General features: G+C 46.5%; 1 protein-coding gene and 1 pseudogene across 8 annotated transcripts in view; one reads left to right on the plus strand and one right to left on the minus strand.

Moving 5' to 3' along the window:
- Positions 1-20,000, minus strand: part of LOC143297734 (neuron navigator 2-like) — a 487,523-nt gene that overhangs the window by 455,993 nt on the left and 11,530 nt on the right. The window lies entirely within an intron of this gene.
- On the plus strand, positions 8,566-10,857 carry LOC143298245 (uncharacterized; annotated as a pseudogene).

Raw genomic sequence — 20,000 nt, forward strand, 5'->3', positions numbered from 1 at the left:
ATCAAGGCTTTATTTTACTGTGAGATGGACCCCAAAGCCGACATCTCCACTGCAGCAGACCCACAACGGTGAGGCTCGGCCCGACTTGGAAGCAAGTGTCCACTGGACCTGAAGTGGTGGTCGGGGTGCTAGTCACTCAGAAGACAAGATAAACCAAAGGCCTGTGTGCAGTCTTCACTTTGCGCACGTCACTTCAAAGAATCTACGGCAACAAAATGTGGTCCCTGGCAAAAATTCAGACCGAGAAATCTTGTCTTGATAAAAATCAATACAATACAATACAATACAATACAATACAATACAATATACTATACTATACTATACTATACTATACTCTGTGGCCCATCTGTAATTGTCGGTAACTGACAGGCCTCACAAATCCAACGGCGCTTACAGGAAGTAACACATATCATTTGTAAACCTGTGAGGCAAATGTTTCCGACATTGTCCCATATGTCACGTTCCATGTGTGTGCATCACGCCTCACCTCCACGTCCTCCGACCTGTATCATTTAGTTATAGCTTCGTGCAGTTACACTATTTTATTGACATTTGTACTGTACTGTGTTACGTTTTCACAACAGATTACTGTGTGACAAATTCGGGCTGGTCTCCCCGGGGAGAGCACGTTGCCACAGTGCAGTGACACCCCCTTTTTTCTGTCTGCAAAGTATACTTGCTTCACTATTAATCAATGTGCATTTTCCTACAAAACGCTATCCTTTTGTTGCAGTGTGTTCTTTTTGCGTGCGCTAAGTGCATGCTGCACACAAGAACTCAGTCAATCCCTTTTCAGTGCCCCCCCCCCCCTCCAACCCCTCCCCCAAGTGAAGTGGAGGGCAGTGTTAGGAGGCCGGGAGGAGAATATTACTTTGAAGCGAAATGACAAACAAATAACTAAACCAATAAAGCCAGAAGCCAGCAGCCAGGGAAGAAGCGGGTCTCCCTGTTCCTATGTCTTGGTGCCAGCAGCCAGGGGTGTCTGCTTATGGAACAGACACTTGTTCAGCACGTGCAACCCGAGGCAGTGTTTTATCGGCGTAGCACGTCTCCTTTCCTCTCCTCCCCCTTCTTGTCGCTTTCTCCCCATCTCTCCCGGAGAGTGGAGAGCGGGTTGTATGTCTGGGACTGGGAGCGGCATGGAGCCAGAGGGGTGATGCTCTGACAGTGCCAGACAGTTCGTCGCGCGGCACTGGCCCCGTCAGCAGCATGGAACCGCGTGCAGTTTGAAAGGAGGAATGTTTGTGACTGGAATTTGAGCTTCACGGTTTTTTTTGTCTTTTCTATTCCTCGCCCAGACAGGGATTTGGGGGAGGGGGGGGGGGGGGGCGGGGAGGGGGGGCGAAAATAAATATGAGCAGGGGCCAAGAGATCCAGTTGCTATGTTGCCTTGCCTACAGGTCTACGGTCATAGTTACACGCAAACATACGCACATTGTGTGTGTGTGTGTGTGTGTGTGTGTGTGTGTGTGTGTGTGTGTGTGTGTGTGAGTGTGTGTGTGCGCGCGCGCACGTGTGTGTGTGTGTGTGTGTGTGTCTGCGTACAAGTGTGTGTGTGTGTGTGTGTGTGTGTGTGTGTGTGTGTGTGCGTACAAGTGTGTGTGTGTGTGTGTGTGTGTGTGTGTGTGTGTGTGTGTGTGTGTGTGTGTGTGTGTGTGCGTGTGTGTGTGTGTGCGTGTGTGTGTGCGAGAGAGAGAGAGCACCAATACTGTGCTGTACTGTGTAAGCACTGATACTGTTATGAAAACACACATTTCTAATGTGGGTACACATACTCTTTTCCCCCAATCCATCCAGCAGTTCAGAATGATAATCTTAAAAGTCATTGTTCACAAAGTGATTCCCAGGATTCTACGGACGCTGTTCGCAGCGATTCGTCTGTTAAAAATGAAAATGATTGATGCTCTGAGAATATTTGCCATCTTTTTTTTTTTTTTTTTTTTGCAGTACTGTCACCATAGAGCTAATGATAGATTATCAAACTTTTTTTTTTATCATGACCCAGTAAATATCGAGTCATGGAAATTGGAAAAGAAAATCAGACACAAGTTCAGTCGTGCTCATTCACACACACATTGAACATATCTCTGACTTTGACCATTCCATCATTTTTTCACCAGATTAACAATATAATTGTTTTTAAACAAAGGAAACTAAACAAACAAAATGACATACAATGCACACAAATTACACACATACAATAACAGGCATACAAAAACAAAAACAAGAAAGCCAGCGGGCCACTCACGTCGCAGAAGCTAAAATCAATACAACATGGAATGAATGCCCAATTATCAAGCCCACAAAAGATTTCTATAAAAAAAAAAATAATAATAATAAAATAAGATTTAAAAAGTTCAACGCCTTCTACAAAAGCCCAAAACTAGGCGAATGGACCAGCAAAACTTGCAACAAGAAAGGGAGAGACGACAACAAAAAGAAAAGTAAAAGGCCTTCATCAAAGAGAGCGATAGAAAAAAAGGAAATTTCTAGCAACATAATTTCCAGGACGTGCTTGGGGATACTGTTCACACTGATGGATCTCCCATCATCCCCACAGGGGACGTCACCCACCTCCCTCAACACACCACACCTCACTGTTCACACTGATGGATCTCCCATCATCCCCACAGGGGACGTCACCCACCTCCCTCAACACACCACACCTCACTGTTCACACTGATGGATGTCCCATCATCCCCACAGGGGACGTCACCCACCCCTTCCTCCCTCAACACACCACACCTCACTGTTCACACTGATGGATCTCCCATCATCCCCACAGGGGACGTCACCCACCTCCCTCAGCACACCACACCTCACTGTTCACACTGATGGATGCCCTTTCATCCCCACAGGGGACGTAACCCACCCCTTCCTCCCTCAACACACCACACCTCACTGTTCACACTGACGGATGTCCCATCATCCCCACAGGGGACGTAACCCACCCCTCCCTCAACATACCACACCTCACTGTTCACACTGATGGATCTCCCATCATCCCCACAGGGGACGTCACCCACCTCCCTCAACACACCACACCTCACTGTTCACACTGATGGATGTCCTAGCATCCCCACAGGGGACGTAACCCACCCCTTCCTCCCTCAACACACCACACCTCACTGTTCACACTGACGGATGTCCCATCATCCCCACAGGGGACGTAACCCACCCCTCCCTCAACATACCACACCTCACTGTTCACACTGATGGATCTCCCATCATCCCCACAGGGGGCGTCACCCACCCCTTCCTCCCTCAACACACCACACCTCACTGTTCACACTGATGGATCTCCCATCATCCCCACAGGGGACGTCACCCACCTCCCTCAACACACCACACCTCACTGTTCACACTGATGGATGTCCTATCATCCCCACAGGGGACGTCACCCACCTCCCTCAACACACCACACCTCACTGTTCACACTGATGGATCTCCCATCATCCCCACAGGGGACGTCACCCACCCCTCCCTCAACACACCACACCTCACTGTTCACACTGATGGATCTCCCATCATCCCCACAGGGGACGTCACCCACCTCCCTCAACACACCACACCTCACTGTTCACACTGATGGATCTCCCATCATCCCCACAGGGGGCGTCACCCACCCCTTCCTCCCTCAACACACCACACCTCCCTGTTCACACTGATGGATCTCCTAGCATCCCCACAGGGGGCGTCACCCACCCCTTCCTCCCTCAACACACCACACCTCACTGTTCACACTGATGGATGTCCTATCATCCCCACAGGGGGCGTCACCCATCTCCCTCAACACACCACACCTCACTGTTCACACTGATGGATCTCCTAGCATCCCCACAGGGGGCGTCACCCACCCCTTCCTCCCTCAACACACCACACCTCACTGTTCACACTGATGGATCTCCTAGCATCCCCACAGGGGGCGTCACCCACCCCTTCCTCCCTCAACACACCACACCTCCCTGTTCACACTGATGGATGTCCTATCATCCCCACAGGGGACGTAACCCACCCCTTCCTCCCTCAACACACCACACCTCACTGTTCACACTGATGGATCTCCCATCATCCCCACAGGGGACGTCACCGCCCCTCCCTCAACACACCACACCTCACTGTTCACACTGATGGATCTCCCATCATCCCCACAGGGGACGTCACCCACCTCCCTCAACACACCACACCTCCCTGTTCACACTGATGGATGTCCCATCATCCCCACAGGGGACGTCACCCACCTCCCTCAACACACCACACCTCACTGTTCACACTGATGGATGCCCTATCATCCCCACAGGGGACGTCACCGCCCCTCCCTCAACACACCACACCTCACTGTTCACACTGATGGATGTCCCATCATCCCCACAGGGGGCGTCACCGCCCCTCCCTCAACACACCACACCTCACTGTTCACACTGATGGATCTCCCATCATCCCCACAGGGGACGTCACCCACCCCTCCCTCAACACACCACACCTCACTGTTCACACTGATGGATGTCCTATCATCCCCACAGGGGACGTCACCCACTCCTTCCTCCCTCAACACACCACACCTCACTGTTCACACTGATGGATGTCCTAGCATCCCCACAGGGGACGTCACCCACCCCTCCCTCAACACACCACACCTCAACCCTATATACATAGCAGTTGTGTGTAAAAAAAAAACAACCCTGATCTCTTTGTTCCCACTTTCTCAGTTCTCAGTTACCCAGTCATGGACGAGACGGGAGGAAGGGCTGGGGTGATGGAGGGTAATGAAATGGAGGCCTCTGGGCAAGATGTGTCTGACAGATGCAAACATGTGCTGGAGAAACCTTTTTAGCAGTCTCCAAATTCTCCTGGTAAGTGCTTCAACCTTGATCCCATTACCAGCGTTTCCTTCGCCCTGTGAAACGAACGTTCCTGGTTTGAGGCGGACTGGGGGACTGGGATGGGAGACATTGCAACCTCTCTGTTTCCGTGTTTGCCAGTACACGTGTCTGTGTGTGCGCGCCTGTGTATATATAATATCTCTCTCTATATATAGTTATTCATGACAGAGAGAGAACGCACGAAGGTTCTTGGCTTTTTAGCCAAACAGTTCTCTCTCTCTCTCTTGAAAATTTTCTGAAGGTTGAATTTCATGAGTTTACAAAGAAACGACCTGTTTGAGAGAAAACATTCTAAAATACAGAAAAATGGCAGACAAGGTTAAGACATTCAACTGATGAGGGTAAAAAGACATATCAAGATTATCATCGATAGTTAAATGTATGAAAAGAGTGCAGTGTTTGTGCTTTGTGTCATACAGTCCATTTAGCACAGCGAAGCTATGCACGTGATGCTATCAACTGACACTGATACCATGGACAACCTGAAACAGGGCTAAACGCTCATTTTGTATTGTATTGTATTTATTGCACTGTATTGTGCTGTATTGTACTACATTGTATTGCACTGTATTGTACTGCATTGCAAGCTTGCAAGTGTATTTGTAGAGCTTCAAGAATATGCGCTATAGCAAGAAGTCTTAATAAATAAAAACTATCAATGTGGATTTTTTTTACATAATAACCAGGGACAACCCTTTTATTGCCGTGGGTTCTTTCAGTGTTTTCACACGGCACACGGAACTTTGGTTGTGAATGACTAGCAGGGACACTAACAGTGACGGAGACCACCATTCCTTGTCTTGTGGAAGAAGGGTGGAGGAGTCAAACTCTCCGTCAGTATACAGGTCTCGAACCCGAGGACGCTTGCTTCCTAATCAGCCCATTGCCGCCAGCCTACCGCTCCACCGCTGTTGACAAACGTGAACCCAAAAAGCAAGGACACACACACACACACACACACACACAACCACCTGTTGCTTGCTAGAATCCCCCCCCCCCACCACCACTACCCTCTTCCTCACATCCCCCCCTGCATGACCCCCTCCCCTTCCCCATGCCCCGTCCCCAGCTGTCTCCCCCCACCAGCTAAACCCACCACCACACCACCTTCAGCAGCAACAGCACGCACACTGAGGGGCTGGGGCAGACACCGGGCAACTGATGTGCACTGTGCACAACACAGTCACTCAGTGTATAACAGTACGTACATCCCAACTATATCAACTATGATAACTCAGCTCAGTGATAATGATTCAGACTGGGGAGACAGGCAGCGTGAGATGGCAAGCAGAACCGACAGTGAGAACAAGAAGCATCCGATTCTGTGTAACCGTGTAAGCCGTACCCTGTGGGTGTTCCCAAATTTAAAACTATTAAAAATCATATAGGGGCAACGTGAAAAGGCTGGACTGTTTGTTTGTTCCCACTTTCTGCTATCTGGTTTCTGAAGCAAGTGGTGGATGAGAGTGGAGATCAGAGGATGGAGGGAAATGGAAAATAGGACGGGGGAATGTGGGCGGAGGGGGTGTGAAGAAAGTAAACGTGGGATGGGAACCTTGCCTTTTCAGCCGTCGCCAAACTCTGGACTGTGCTTCTTCAACCTTGATCTCATTCCCAGTATTTCCTGTCCACACAACCCCCTTTTAACTCACTTGTGTAAACAAAGTGTGTGTGTGTGTGTGTGTGTGTACGTGTGTGTGTGTCCATGGTAAACTTCAACATTGCTATTTTCTCTGGAAATACTTTGTCTGCCAATACAAAATTTGGCTTAAACATGGTAGGAAAAAAATCTTCACAGTCATACCAATAGTAGGTTGTAAGTCTCCCGAATTAATCTGTATTTCCGGGTCATTGGTGGTTTATTTTGTTGAGGCTCGTTCCGGATTCCGAAAACACCATATTACCGCATCCCAGTTGCCGGAACGTAAGCTATGCTTGGTAAGAAAACAGCAAGACCTCGTTTTTCTTGTTTGCTATTAAAACTACTTTATCGACGTGTTTACTGCTTATGATTATTTTCAAGTGGATACTGAAATTGAATCGACCATGTCGTAGTTTCCCAGCGAGGGTAACTAAGCCTGTCGGACATTAATCTCGATCCAAAGAAAATGGCTATATCTTGCAGTGTACTTGAGGCGTTGGCAAAGTGTCCTTTACCGCGGACTTTAAAGAATTTCTTAAATGCCCGAGATATACCAAAATAACATGATTTAAACGGCGTTATCACCTCCAATAACGTAACCAATTTATCATGCTAAAAACAACACGATTTAATATCATTTTTTAACGTCATTTGTAGATGCAGGTTAGTGTTGTGCGTGAGATCATTGCCTCTCGCCTGAATATGCTTGGTTCGAATCTGTTTTATGGCTTCTTTTTTTTTTTTTTTTAACCCAAAGCTTTATAATATGAAATACAGAACACATTTTAACGATGACTGATTATGAAGGGCGCTCTCCCTGGGCAACGCTTATCGACTGGTTTGATTTCAACACGCTGGTTGCAGCGCTTAACAGTGGTTGATGAAGTGAAATCCATGGATGTGGTGGTTTGTCAACCATGTGACCTTTGTGCTCATGCGCAAATCCACCCGGCCCCTAAACCCCGACCCTCCCCCCAAGAATTTGAGATATTTCTGTTAGGTTTGGGGCAACTTTGACAAGACTGTACTTTCAGAATATATCCTCGCATTAATTAACCAGACACGAGAGAAACAGACATCAGCGTTGATCAGGAAATTCGAGCGACTGTCCCAAAGCCGTTCCGTGAAGTGGATGGACAGGTCAGTCTTCCCATTCGAGCACACAGCACACTCAGCTCTGGAAAAGAGCCGGCGAAGGAACGAAAAAAACCCATCTCTGATGGGGATGGAACCCGCGTCCTTACGGTCATCAATCAGCGACGCTAACCACGACGGCTAGTTAAGGCCAGACACGGTAGTGAAATTTTGACCAAAATCATGATTTTTTGTGATTTTCGTTTTTTCGCATAATTTGCTTCTTCAACATCTAATCTTTATAGTCATTTTCATATTTTGTACTAAATCGGTCGCAAAAGGTGTTATATTTGCAAATGAAAGTTGCTTCCTGATGTTGATTTTGTCTGAATTTTTCAAACATCGTTCAAAAGTGTTGATTTTACACCTTAGCAACGTATACTTTCATTTCCCGAAGCCTATCATACCGCATATCAACAGAAACAGCGTCATCTTGTGAATGCACAGACCCGGTTCTTTTAGTTGTTGAAACGGACTATAAAACACTGCGAGCGATTTTACACACACACTGTATCGCGCGAACTTTCCCGAGTTTTCCCAAATAAGGGCATAGAGTACTATGACTGTGTGTGCTGGTCAGGCATCTGCTTGGCAGATGTGGTGTAGCGTATATGGATTTGTCCGAACGCAGTGACGCCTCCTTGAGCTACTGAAACTGAAACTGAAACTGTGCAGTTTCATTGATGAGACTGACACCAGTGGAAATTTCAGCCAATCAGATTTCATTCCGCTGGGCTCAACCAGCCTTCAGGCACACTCGGCTCCCTCCGCCGAGAAGTCAAAATGGCCGCCCAGTAACAACAATGTTGTGATCGCGCTGACATGAAAGTGTTTTTTCTCGTCAATTGTTGATTATTTTGCCAGCTAAGACATCTCCTGGATTCATCATGCCTTGGCATAAGCAAGGAAAGAGACGATTGCACTTGATAGCTGCTGCAAAAGCAAAATGGGCCAAATGTGATGCAGCAGCGACTGAAAGCATGGTTTCGAAGAAACCGGCACCTTCGACATCAGACTCTGATAAAAGTGCGTCGAGAAGAAAGATCGAAATCATTAACCCTGTCGCATGTAATGGTGAGGTGGAAGACCAGAACTGGACTTTGCTACACGTTTTCCAGCTGACCAGACTGATGAGTGACCTGAGTTGTCTAGAGTGCGGAGAAACGGGACTGTCAGTCAGTGTGCGAGAGAGGGAGAAAGCTGGTTTTGCGGCAAAGCTTGCCATGTGCTGCGATGGCTGTGGTTATGAAAAGTGCGACTTCTCATCCCCACGAACTGGATTCAATGACAAAATGAATACAGGTTTTGAAGTAAACAACAGGATGACCATGCTGAGCCATGAACTGGGAGGCAGCTACACTGCTCTTCAAACCTTCAGCACTGTCATGGGAATACCAGGCATGCATTTGAAAACTTTCCAGGCCCATGACAAGAAAGTAACAGGTATGTCTGTGAGGTTTTTTTGATGGTTAAAAAAATCTTTATCTTTAACCGTGTAGTACAAATACACACAAGTGTGCACCCATTCCTGCACTGATAACCACTAGTGAAATATTACACTGTCAACCACTGAATCAGTCACTCAGGCAAAATTTTGCTTGTTCAGTCTTGACTATGATCCATGTGTGTGTGTGTGCGTGTGTGTGTGTATGTGTGTGTGTGTGTGTGTGTGTTCATGAATGGGTGAATGCATTTATATCAGTTATGTGTGTAAATTATGCACAGTGTGTGTGTGTGTGTGTGTGTGTGTGTGTGTGTGTGTGTGTGTTTCATTGCCATATTTTACATTTATGTGTGTGTATATGTGTATGTGTGTGTGATATTTAGACTCATCACCTCAGGAAGGAAAGTAAACTATGTAAATGATATAGTTGTGAGCACAGCACAAACATCTCACAAACGTTATGCATTTTTCAGCTGCTGAAATTGAATGAGGGTCAACACTCTTAGAACGCACGGCAGCTACAATCCGGCAGGTGTATGCAGAGACCGATGAAGACCTGCAGGAGGCACTGGATAAAGGTGAAAATCCAGTCATCAATATCAGTGTTTCATATGATGGAACATGGCAAAAGAGAGGATTCACATCACTGTTCGGTGTTGGCATCTGCATCGACATCCTGACCAGTCTTGTCCTTGACTACTGTGTGCTTTCCAAGTACTGTCATGCATGTAAGCTAGCAGAATCAAAAAATCTTCCTGATGCTGAGCTTGCTGCTTGGAAGGAAGCACATGCCCCAGACTGCTGCCAGAACCACTTCAAATCCAGCAAGGCAATGGAGGCAGAGGCAGCAAAAAATAATGTGGAACAGATCTGTCAGTAAGTTTGGCTTCAGGTATATGGAGATGCTGAGTGATGGTGACTCGAGTGCATATAAGACAGTGTGTGAGTCAAACCCCTATCCAGACCAACCACAGGGGATAGAGAAGTTAGACTGTGTGAACCATGCCCACAAGCAGATGGGTACAGCGCTGAGAAAACTTACAAAGGAGGAGAGATTGAGTGGCCGTGGTGTTGGCCACCTTACTGAAAAAAAGTGTGACAGCCTCCAAAATTTTTACAGAGGTGCCATCATTGACAATATTCCTGATGTCACCAGAATGCAAAATGCCATATGGTCAGGTCTTTGGCATTCTATGTCAACTGATGAACAGCCACACCATCGCTGGTGTCCTACAGGCCCCCAGAGCAGATGCTTCTACCAGAGAGCTTTGGCGCTTGGTCAAGAACCGCCGAGTCACAAAGATCACGCATCTTCAACATTCCTCGCCACAGATGTTGCGCACAGATTGATCCCTGTCTACAGAAGGATGTCAGATGAAACTCTCCTCCACAGACTGGTGCGTGGAGGCACTCAGAACACTAATGAGTGCCTGAACAGCATGATTTGGTCGCAGTGCCCAAAGACATCTTTCATGGGACTCGAAAGAGTGAAAGGGAGCGTAGCACGCGCAGTCTGCATTTTCAATGAAGGGGCTAATGCCATGATTTCAGTAATGAACAGACTGCATGTGGATGTCACTACTACCACACTGGGGCTCCTTACCAAGAAGGATGATCGCCGCATGAGTGCTGCAGCTGCTGCTGCTGCTGTTGATGTACGACGCCGTCGAAAGGAGTATGCAGCGCAACGTCGGCTCAATTTGAGGGAAGGGGAAGCTAGGGATGGCAATGTTTATGAACCTGGGGGCTACTGAGCTACACCTGGGTACTATATTCATTTAAACGAAGCTTCAAACAGCATCAACATGTGTCATTTCTTGTGAGTACAAGCACATCTCTTTCTTTTCCTGTTTTCTCAGTTTTGTTTTTTGTCTTCGTAATACCATTTTCAAAATGCTAAGGCTCAAAAACTTTAAAAGATAGCATGTTCAAACTTGGTACTTTCTTTCTTTATGTATTCATCTTTATTTTAATGCAGTGGTTTGTATAGTACTAGTAAAAGAATGAATATACACTCATTTGAAAAAAATATGTCAAGGAATTTATACACATTTCAACAAAAAGATAATAAAAAATGTATTTATTCAAATTCCAAAATACCAGTGCACTATAATAAAGAACAAATACAAATAAATCAAATGAAACAAACAGAAATAACATATCTATAAAGGTACCGAAGTTTTAAGCTTTTTAATTTTTTGTTTGTCGGCCATTTTGGATTCGTTTCCATGGAAACCGTCGCGACAGATTGCACAAAATGACCTTTTTAGACATGTTTAGTCCAGTATCTTTGCATACCATGTCACAGAAAGACATAAACTTCAAGTTTATTTCATACGTTTTTGTACTACCGTGTTGCCTTGGCACACGCCGTACACAACAGCCCTCATCTCACACACACACACACACACACACACACAAGAAGAGAAAGAGACAGAGACATGTACAGAGAGACACAGAGAGAGAGAGAGAAGCCACCAAATTTTGTCCCCGCTAGCAAATTAGATTTGAGTGTGTGGAGGTTATTTTTTAGGTAAAGGAACAGAGAGGCAAGTGAGTGAGTAAATGTGTGTGTGTGTGTGCGTGTGCGTGTGGTGTGTGTGTGTGTGTGTGTGTGTGTGTGTGTGTGTGTGTGTGTGTGTGTGTGTGTGGTGTGTTTGTGTGTATGTGTGTGTGTGTGTGTGTGTGTGTGTGTGTATGTGTGTGTGTGTGTGTGTGTGTGTGTGAAAGGACGGGGGACAGGAACCATGGAGTGTGCATGTGCACAGCGAGGGGAAGGAAGGAGGGTGAAGAGGCAAGGCCAGCTACACACTGCTTAGTAACCTGGGGTGACAGGCCGGTAATCCACTTTTCTGTCAGCACATCTGCTTCTGTCCGTAAACCCACCACCCTACCCCCCATCCAACCCCCGCTCCCCAAGAAAACACACACACAAAACACCACTCCATTCCCTAACCACCACACACACACACTCGTGCACGCACCCACATTTAAGAACTCGTGAGATTCAAGAAATCCCAAATGCCTTGACTCCTGTTTGCGCACACAACATGATGCAAGGTTATGCCGGATCGCAGCTCTCTTTTTGCTATCACTTTTAGTATAGGTATAAAGACGTTAAACCGAGGAGCAAGAACACTTACAAGATCAGAAGCAACACACACGTACACACGCGCGTGCGCGTGCGCGTACAAACACACACACACACACACACACACACACACACACTGTTGCAGCGCATATTGTCGCCGGGATATCATATCACTGTCGCCGGTGCAGTTAATCTTTCGCTGTGACACTCCTGACACGACAAACTGTGCCGTCACCGTCGGCACATAATAATTGTCGCCGGCGACAACATGTGCGCGGCGACGACAGGACGCTGCACCACACCTCCAAGTGAGCTGCATTGCAGGCGGCCCAGATATAACCACCGCTGGAAGATCAAACAGCTTCACAGCGCAGCATGCACGACATCACAAACCACAAACCAGACACGCCCTCTTCTCTCAACGCCGCACCACGCCAAGTGCCAAGACTTAATGACTGATAGGACGTGTGGTGATCCTTTTCTGCCTTTAAACATTATCATACGCATGGTACATGTATGTGAGAGAGAGAGAGAGAGAGTAAATCACGTTCAGCTTTAATATCAACATGTGCCTAAGGTGATATAGCGAAATGGGAAAGCAATCTCAGTGAAATGCGACAATGTGTGTGGAGTGACGTGGTAGTGGTGGTGGTGGTGTGTGTGTGAGTGTGTGTGACGGAGTTTGTGTGTGTGTTTGTGTAAGAGTATGTACGCTAATGTTTTCGTACATGTATACATGTGCGTTTAAGAGTCTAAGTAAGCATACACAGGTGCCCACCTGAACTTATCCTATCGCATGCTCACGTCTACATTTATCGATTAACACGCCTGAGTACACGACTGACCGCGCGTGCACGCACACTTGTGTACATTCTGCAGCGAACCCTTATGATCACACATTCCAGGAAAGTGAGGACAGGGAAAAACTAAAGTCAGCAAAATGATGATAGACCTGATAAACAAAAATTATAGCATAGGCAGGGAGAGGATGCTAGCGGTGGTGTCTGTTACACCGTGTGACATTGGCCGCTGTTTCCCCCTGCCTGCACCAGGGATGCGGTTTGAATCAATGCCAGCATCATTCCCATTCAGTCAGTGAGGCAGCAGGCAGATTCCTCGCTTCTCTCTTCCCTGCTTGTGTGGTGGGCCTGGAGTTTGTGAGGTTCACGTCAGTCCTAAATCGCTCTGAATTCTCCAGCTCTCATTGCGTGATCCTCGGTTAGGAAGCACATGCACATGCATCAACACGAGCTCGGGAACATACACACAAGCACGCAAAATGACAGAATAACGGCCACCACACTTTTCACGCATTTAGATCGAGCAGCACCCTTCGTTTCTGTCCCTCTCTCTTTTAGTTTAGACAATAATACAAAGAGACGAGCACTCAAACACACATGCGCGCATACATCCACACACACACACACACACACACACACACACACACACAGATACCTACCCATACTCACACAATAAGCACTCTGCAAGGCTCACAGATGTCCAAGATCCATCATCATCACCAACATCACCATCATCAACAACAACGGCTTGGTCGGCCATGCATGATTCAAAGGCCTCTCACCAAACCAGCAGACTCCCTATCCTATCTGATGAGGCATTGGGGAAGGAGGGCTCGCCATGGGGGATTAGCTACTGGGGTGGGGGTGGGGTGGGTGGTTAGAGAGGGGGATAGGGGGAGTTTGTGGGGAGGGTCTATCACACTCAATGTGGCTGGGAAGTCGGGGTAAAGGGGAAGGGAAAATAGTGTGTGTGCGTGTAGGGGTGGATTTGGAGGAGTCTATGGGACTGACTCTATCAGCTGCAGAGGAGTTGATCGATTGATGAATGAGCCTCGATGATGAGTTCCATCTATAATCGAATGACAGAATTGTTGCGATGCGTTGCATTGCATTGCATTGTATTGTATTTCATTGCATTATTATTTGCCACAACAAATCTATCTGTTCAAAATTCCAGCTGCTCTCCCCGTGCAGATCGCGTGCTTCGCCACAATGCATCGCAACCTTTTTCTGTCTGCAGCTTGGCGGTTCCATTAAAGTGGATTTTTATATAGAATTTGCAACCCTTCTGTTGCTGTGGGTACACATACACGTGTACAAGTACGCACACGTATACACGCAGTCTCGTGTCTCGGTAAACATGCCAGCACCTTGAATCTCATGTCTGGAATGTGCGGGATACATAGCGGTACCTGCAGGAAGCCAAAACCAACAGAATGTTAAAGATCAAGTGAACGTCAGTGTGTGTGCATGAGTGTGGTGTGTGTGTGTGTGTGGGGGGGGGGGGGGTGAGGGATGGGGGAGAGAGCGAGGTGTGTCTATGTGTGTGTGTATGACGAAGCATTTTTATAAGAATAACATGAAGCCACTGCAGATTCAACATCAAATCATGTCAACTAGATTGCAAGAAATCGTATGCAAACTTGATTTCCGTGTACATGGCAACGATGGAATTGATTTTACCGAAGGAAGGTTACCATACCACCCAACAGTGGAGGAGTCCAAATCTGACTGACATCCTGAACTGTAACCTCAAGCCGATCTGTGAGGTGACAGCCCTTCTCTGACTTGAATACTCGTGGGCTGCTGCAACGGGGTTAAGTCACGTGTGTCGTGCGGACTGCTGCAACGGGGTTAAGTCACGTGTGTCGTGCGGACTGCTGCAACGGGGTTAAGTCACGTGTGTCGTGCGGACTGCTGCAACGGGGTTAAGTCACGTGTGTCGTGCGGACTGCAGCAAAGGGATTAAGTCACGTATGTGTCGAACGGAGACAGACCACACTGTACCAACAATGCTCTGATTGTTAACACACCAGGCATGGTGCACGTGACCATAACTAAACAAACCGATGCTATTTATAAACTGCCACGGCTGCACCCATCACCAAGCATGCTTTACATGCTCATGACAATATAGGTGGCTGTTTTATGGTACTCATTCTCTCTCTCAGGGATGGACGGCCAAGTCTCTTACACACTGAGACATGAACAAGTAGCAGTACGCAGGTCAAAACTCCTACACCGGTGATGACAGGCCTGCACGTCCTGAGCTGCTGAGCAGCGCACAGCCAATATAGTGTACTGGTCTATGCGCGTTCTGTTGGGGAAAGGGGAAAACGCTGGCTCTGAATTTTTCTTTAGTGTATTTATCTATTTATTCACTTATTCCGGAAACTGGGGTGTCCATCTAACGAATGAAAAGGACACACACACACACACACACACACACACATATATATATATATATATAGAGAGAGAGAGAGAGAGAGAGAGAGAGAGAGAGAGAGAGAGAGAGAGAGAGAGATTCTTCTCTTTATTCTATCTTTTATTATTTTTTGTCTTCTTTTAATGCTCAATGATGACAAGGTGACATCAGTCGGGAATATGATATATGATGCAGTAAGGAACCCCTACCCACTGAAAACAATGTGAACGTTCAAAAGCGGTGCTGATGGAGGCTTTCTACCAGACTGATGCGGGCCATCATCATTCGCGCTCTCTTCACCACTCACTTCCCTCTCTCCCTTGTCCGATTCTTTTTCTTTCCCTGCGTCCTGCTTTCTGAACCCCCACGGGTGTAATCCATCCGGTAAGTCCCATGTGACGATCCCGCAGCTGGAACCCTTCACTGTGCCACTGACGCCTAACTAGGCCTCGGGCGCAAAGTGACACAAAACCGTCAAGTAACTTTGGTGGTTGTGTGAAGCTGAGATGCGTTGCAAAATGCTTCCGGCGTTGTTTGATAGTGTGGGCAATGTTAGTGCCCGCTGCCCTGTTCATACTGACACACGCAGCCAAGCGTCGCTTCGCTGTCCTACGCTGTCGTCACTAACTCATTCACTGCAGGCATTCACATAGTGACAAGAATATATCTGTGGAAGGTGAGGCGACACCTACGTCCTGTGTCAATGAGTCTCAACGAGGCGGAAAGTGTAGCAGCAGCGCGTGATTGGCATGAGGGTGACAAAAGCGTCACCTGGACAGCTCCATCACTTCACAGTCAAAAACCGGAACGTCATGGGGGTGTTGAAGCAGGGTTGACAATTCCTTTTAAAATGGAGCGTGATCTTCACGCTTTCACCCATGAGGAACGAAGCACAGCCCGAGGGTGTCGCTACCATTTAGTAGAGCCGTGTCAACCCCTACCCATGGACGTCACTGGAGAGCCGACCTGCTCACTCTTTCGCCTTGAGGACTACCCACTTTCCCTTACCCTCTCAATGACGAACTATATCCAAAGTCTTTACTATCTATCTGCCACGACTGGATCACCTCCACTTACCTTAATGCTGCTATGAGTATAACTGCCAATATTCTGCTTCGACCTCTTCACGGGCTGCCCTACTGTACTGCAACACCAAACAGACATTTATACAATTAGATGCACGCATGAGGCAGTCAAGGCGCTCCGTAAGTCCTCAGCCAGTTTGCTGATGTCAGCCGGTACTCTGTAGAAAAAGTCTCCACTATGTGCCACCAGTTCACGTTTGACTGTCCTCTCTTTGTGACAGTGTAAAAGTAAGCCGACCACATCTCAGCGGACCAGCACAACGGAGGAGTGGAGATGCGAGGAGGGGTGGGTGAGAGGAAGGTGTGGGAGTGAGGGCATCGAGAACAACGAAACTTTACTTTGACACAGTTTGAGCTGTTGCGGGCGATTCTGGACTTGAACAACACGCCATACGAGCTCGGCGCTCAACTCAGCTGACAAAGGGGTTTGTCTGTTTTAAACATTCCGTCTGTCCGTTATTATTTGTTGCATCCAAACAGCTCATCTGCACTGTTCTGCTTCTTGGCCGTTGGCTAGCTGTTTAAGTCACATGTGGGTGGTAAGGGGTGGGTGTCTGTTGAAATGACGATGGATGTTTGGGGAATTACTACACCAACAGCTCATGACGTCCATGGAACAGACAAGGGGGAAATGTTACCTGTGGCCTAGAATCGATCCCACAGCAAAAACAAACAAAAAACACAAGACTCACACAAAATATACAGTACCATGATAAAAAGGCTACTTAAAATGTACTGTTTATGGTGATGAAAATAAATGCACAAATAAATGAATAAATCAATAAAAGCTCATAACCAAATCGACGTTACTAATGACCCGTCCACAACGCTTTTGGGATTAGATTATTATTTTTTTATAATTTATTTATTTATCTATTTATTTTTAGATTTTGACAAACAGAATACTGCAGGATAACATACTGTCACACAACGTTTTTCGTCAACAAGCAATTAAAAAAAAAATCTAACTGCCTTGTTTGTTGTACAGAGCGGGTGGGTGAATTCTATTTCATGCCCCGTAACATATCGATAACTAGTTCTTTAGATTTTATACGGTATTCGTAATGGGTTTTCTTCTTCGTTACTAGCCGAGTGGACACGGAACGACAAGAACTTGGCACTGGAAACATTCCTGGCTTTCAGTCATAGTTGTCCAGACTGAAACACCACTTCGAATGAGAGACATCCACAACCAGTGACCAGCATACTGTCCTGGTACAGTGACCGCTACCCTAAACCTGAAAACGGTTCATTTTCACCCACGGAACACTCCTTTCACCACACTCCACGCCCGCAGCTGTCACACAGCCCATAAGTTTGAACACAGACAGCTGAAATGGCCACAGGGGAAACTGGCCACATACAAGAAAAGAACACAAATGACCCGCCAATGTAATTAGTAGGCCAACCCAGTGCGTGTGACCGCCTCCACAATGACTGATGTCCGTTCCCCCGCTCCTGCCCCTGCGGGGAGGAGGGAGGGGAGGGGAGCGTAGTTTCACAGTCCGTTTAATGAAGTGGCAAAACGTGGTACTCTGCCGCGACAGGTTGTCAGTTTCAAAGAGAGTGGACACAAACAGATATTGTTAGCTTCACACACACAGACCCCCCCCCCCGCCCCTCCGCCCCCCGTCCCCCACCCCCTCACACACAGGGGAAGTTTTTGCCTCCAGCTGTAAACGGGCTGTTTGTACATTTAACTAACCTGTCCTCATCGACCTTCAGATAAACAAGTCAGTCAGTCCCGCTAACTGGGCAACAACAACAACGTCCACAGCAGTTATGGAGTCAAATTTGGCGCCTGTTTCCCGTGACACGCCAGTCCAAACTCCAAACTGTCCGTAACTATATTATATGTATATATATGTATGTATATATCTCCTCAAGGTGGGGGTGGTGGCACGGGGAAAAGCCGGTGGGGTGGAGGGAAACGGTTCAACTATGACTTCTGCCCTGTCGTCACAAGAAGGGAAAAGTGCGCGGGAAAGCCGTTCAAACCCAAGTGGTGGGAATGTACACGTGTGTGTGTTTGGTTTGCTCTGGCGGGCTTGCTAATCGCTAAGCATAGAACGTTACTCAGTACAAAGTTACTCATTCAATGCCCACTGAGCTATATTTAGAGATCAGTATACAAGGTCTGACCAGCGCGTGGGGTTTATGAAAAGGTCACGTCAGGCATTTGTTCCTCCTCGAATCATTTTTTATATTTTTTTCCTTCTTCTCCAAAGCAGATGTGGTGTAGCATATATGGATCTGTCCGCACGCTTTGACACCTCCTTCAAAACGAAATTAATATTGTTGCAGTTACGATGACAATGTATACAGTTGTAGCTGTTGAGCAGAGTTTAACGACCTGTTGACTCAAGGTTTATTTGTTCAGGGCTTGGGCACGTACTTAAATAGAACATGTCCATGGTCTTAAGTCTTGTAGTGGAAAGACCCTTTTTATTGGGTACATCCCGATAGCGCTACGTGTCGTTATCACTATGTTTAACAGTACTGCGAGTTGGACGCACTACCATTTTAAGCTTGTTTCAATGCTAGCTTAAAAGTAGCTTTCGTAGTACTTTTTTTTTTCAACACAATGTTCGTTCTCGCTACATGTCCATAGCACTACGTATTAACAGCGTTAGTGTCGATGGCATGTTGTGTGTGTGTGTGTGTGTGTGTGTGTGTGTGTGTGTGTGTGTAAGGTGTGTGTTTGTGCGTGTGTAACTATTAAAGTATTATGTGTTCCAACTCCAGTTTTGCCATCTGCCGTCGATCAGTCTTTACGAAACGTACTAACAAAAGCTTTTGTGTCTCCATCCCATTAACTGAGCCAAAAATAAAATCAAATAAAATCCATGGAATCAACTGCAATTTTTTTTTTTTTTTTTTCAAAATCAATGATAGCAACGTACGATTTGTGATTTAAACAAAACTGTATTTGTATGAAAGCCATCAACGTAAACATCTGATCTATTATATAGTGTAAGTTCGCTTAAACTCAGATTGAAATTCTGCTGCAATGCTATTTTCTGGAGCCTTCTATTAATAATTGCACTCCATAATTTACTATACACATTTGGCTACTTAAGAAAATCCGTCTATAAATGTTTGGATTGTTGGAGTCACGTTTTTGTACAAAGGAAGAACAACTGACTCTTTAATCCATTCATCAAGGATAAACCCCTCCATCGAATGAATAACTGAACAACTTAACCAGAAAATCTGTTACTAAATTACCTCAGTTAACACTGATACAATTCTGTCAGCACTAGCAGCTTTGCGGTTTTTGGTTTTTGTTGTTGTTTTTTTGTTTTGTTTTTTTCTCTAACAGTTTTTTTTTTATGAAACAGGACGGTTTAAACTAAGATTAAAATCATAATCAACATTACCAACACCAGCATCTCTACCATCTGGTTATCATAACTTTGTAATAAATATGTGTTATCAGTGCGTGTCTGTTAATCTCGAGCAGCCGTTCAAAATGCTGAAGCCATGTATATACACT

Source organism: Babylonia areolata, chromosome 23 (assembly GCF_041734735.1).
Source record: "Babylonia areolata isolate BAREFJ2019XMU chromosome 23, ASM4173473v1, whole genome shotgun sequence".
NCBI lineage: Eukaryota > Metazoa > Mollusca > Gastropoda > Neogastropoda > Buccinidae > Babylonia > Babylonia areolata.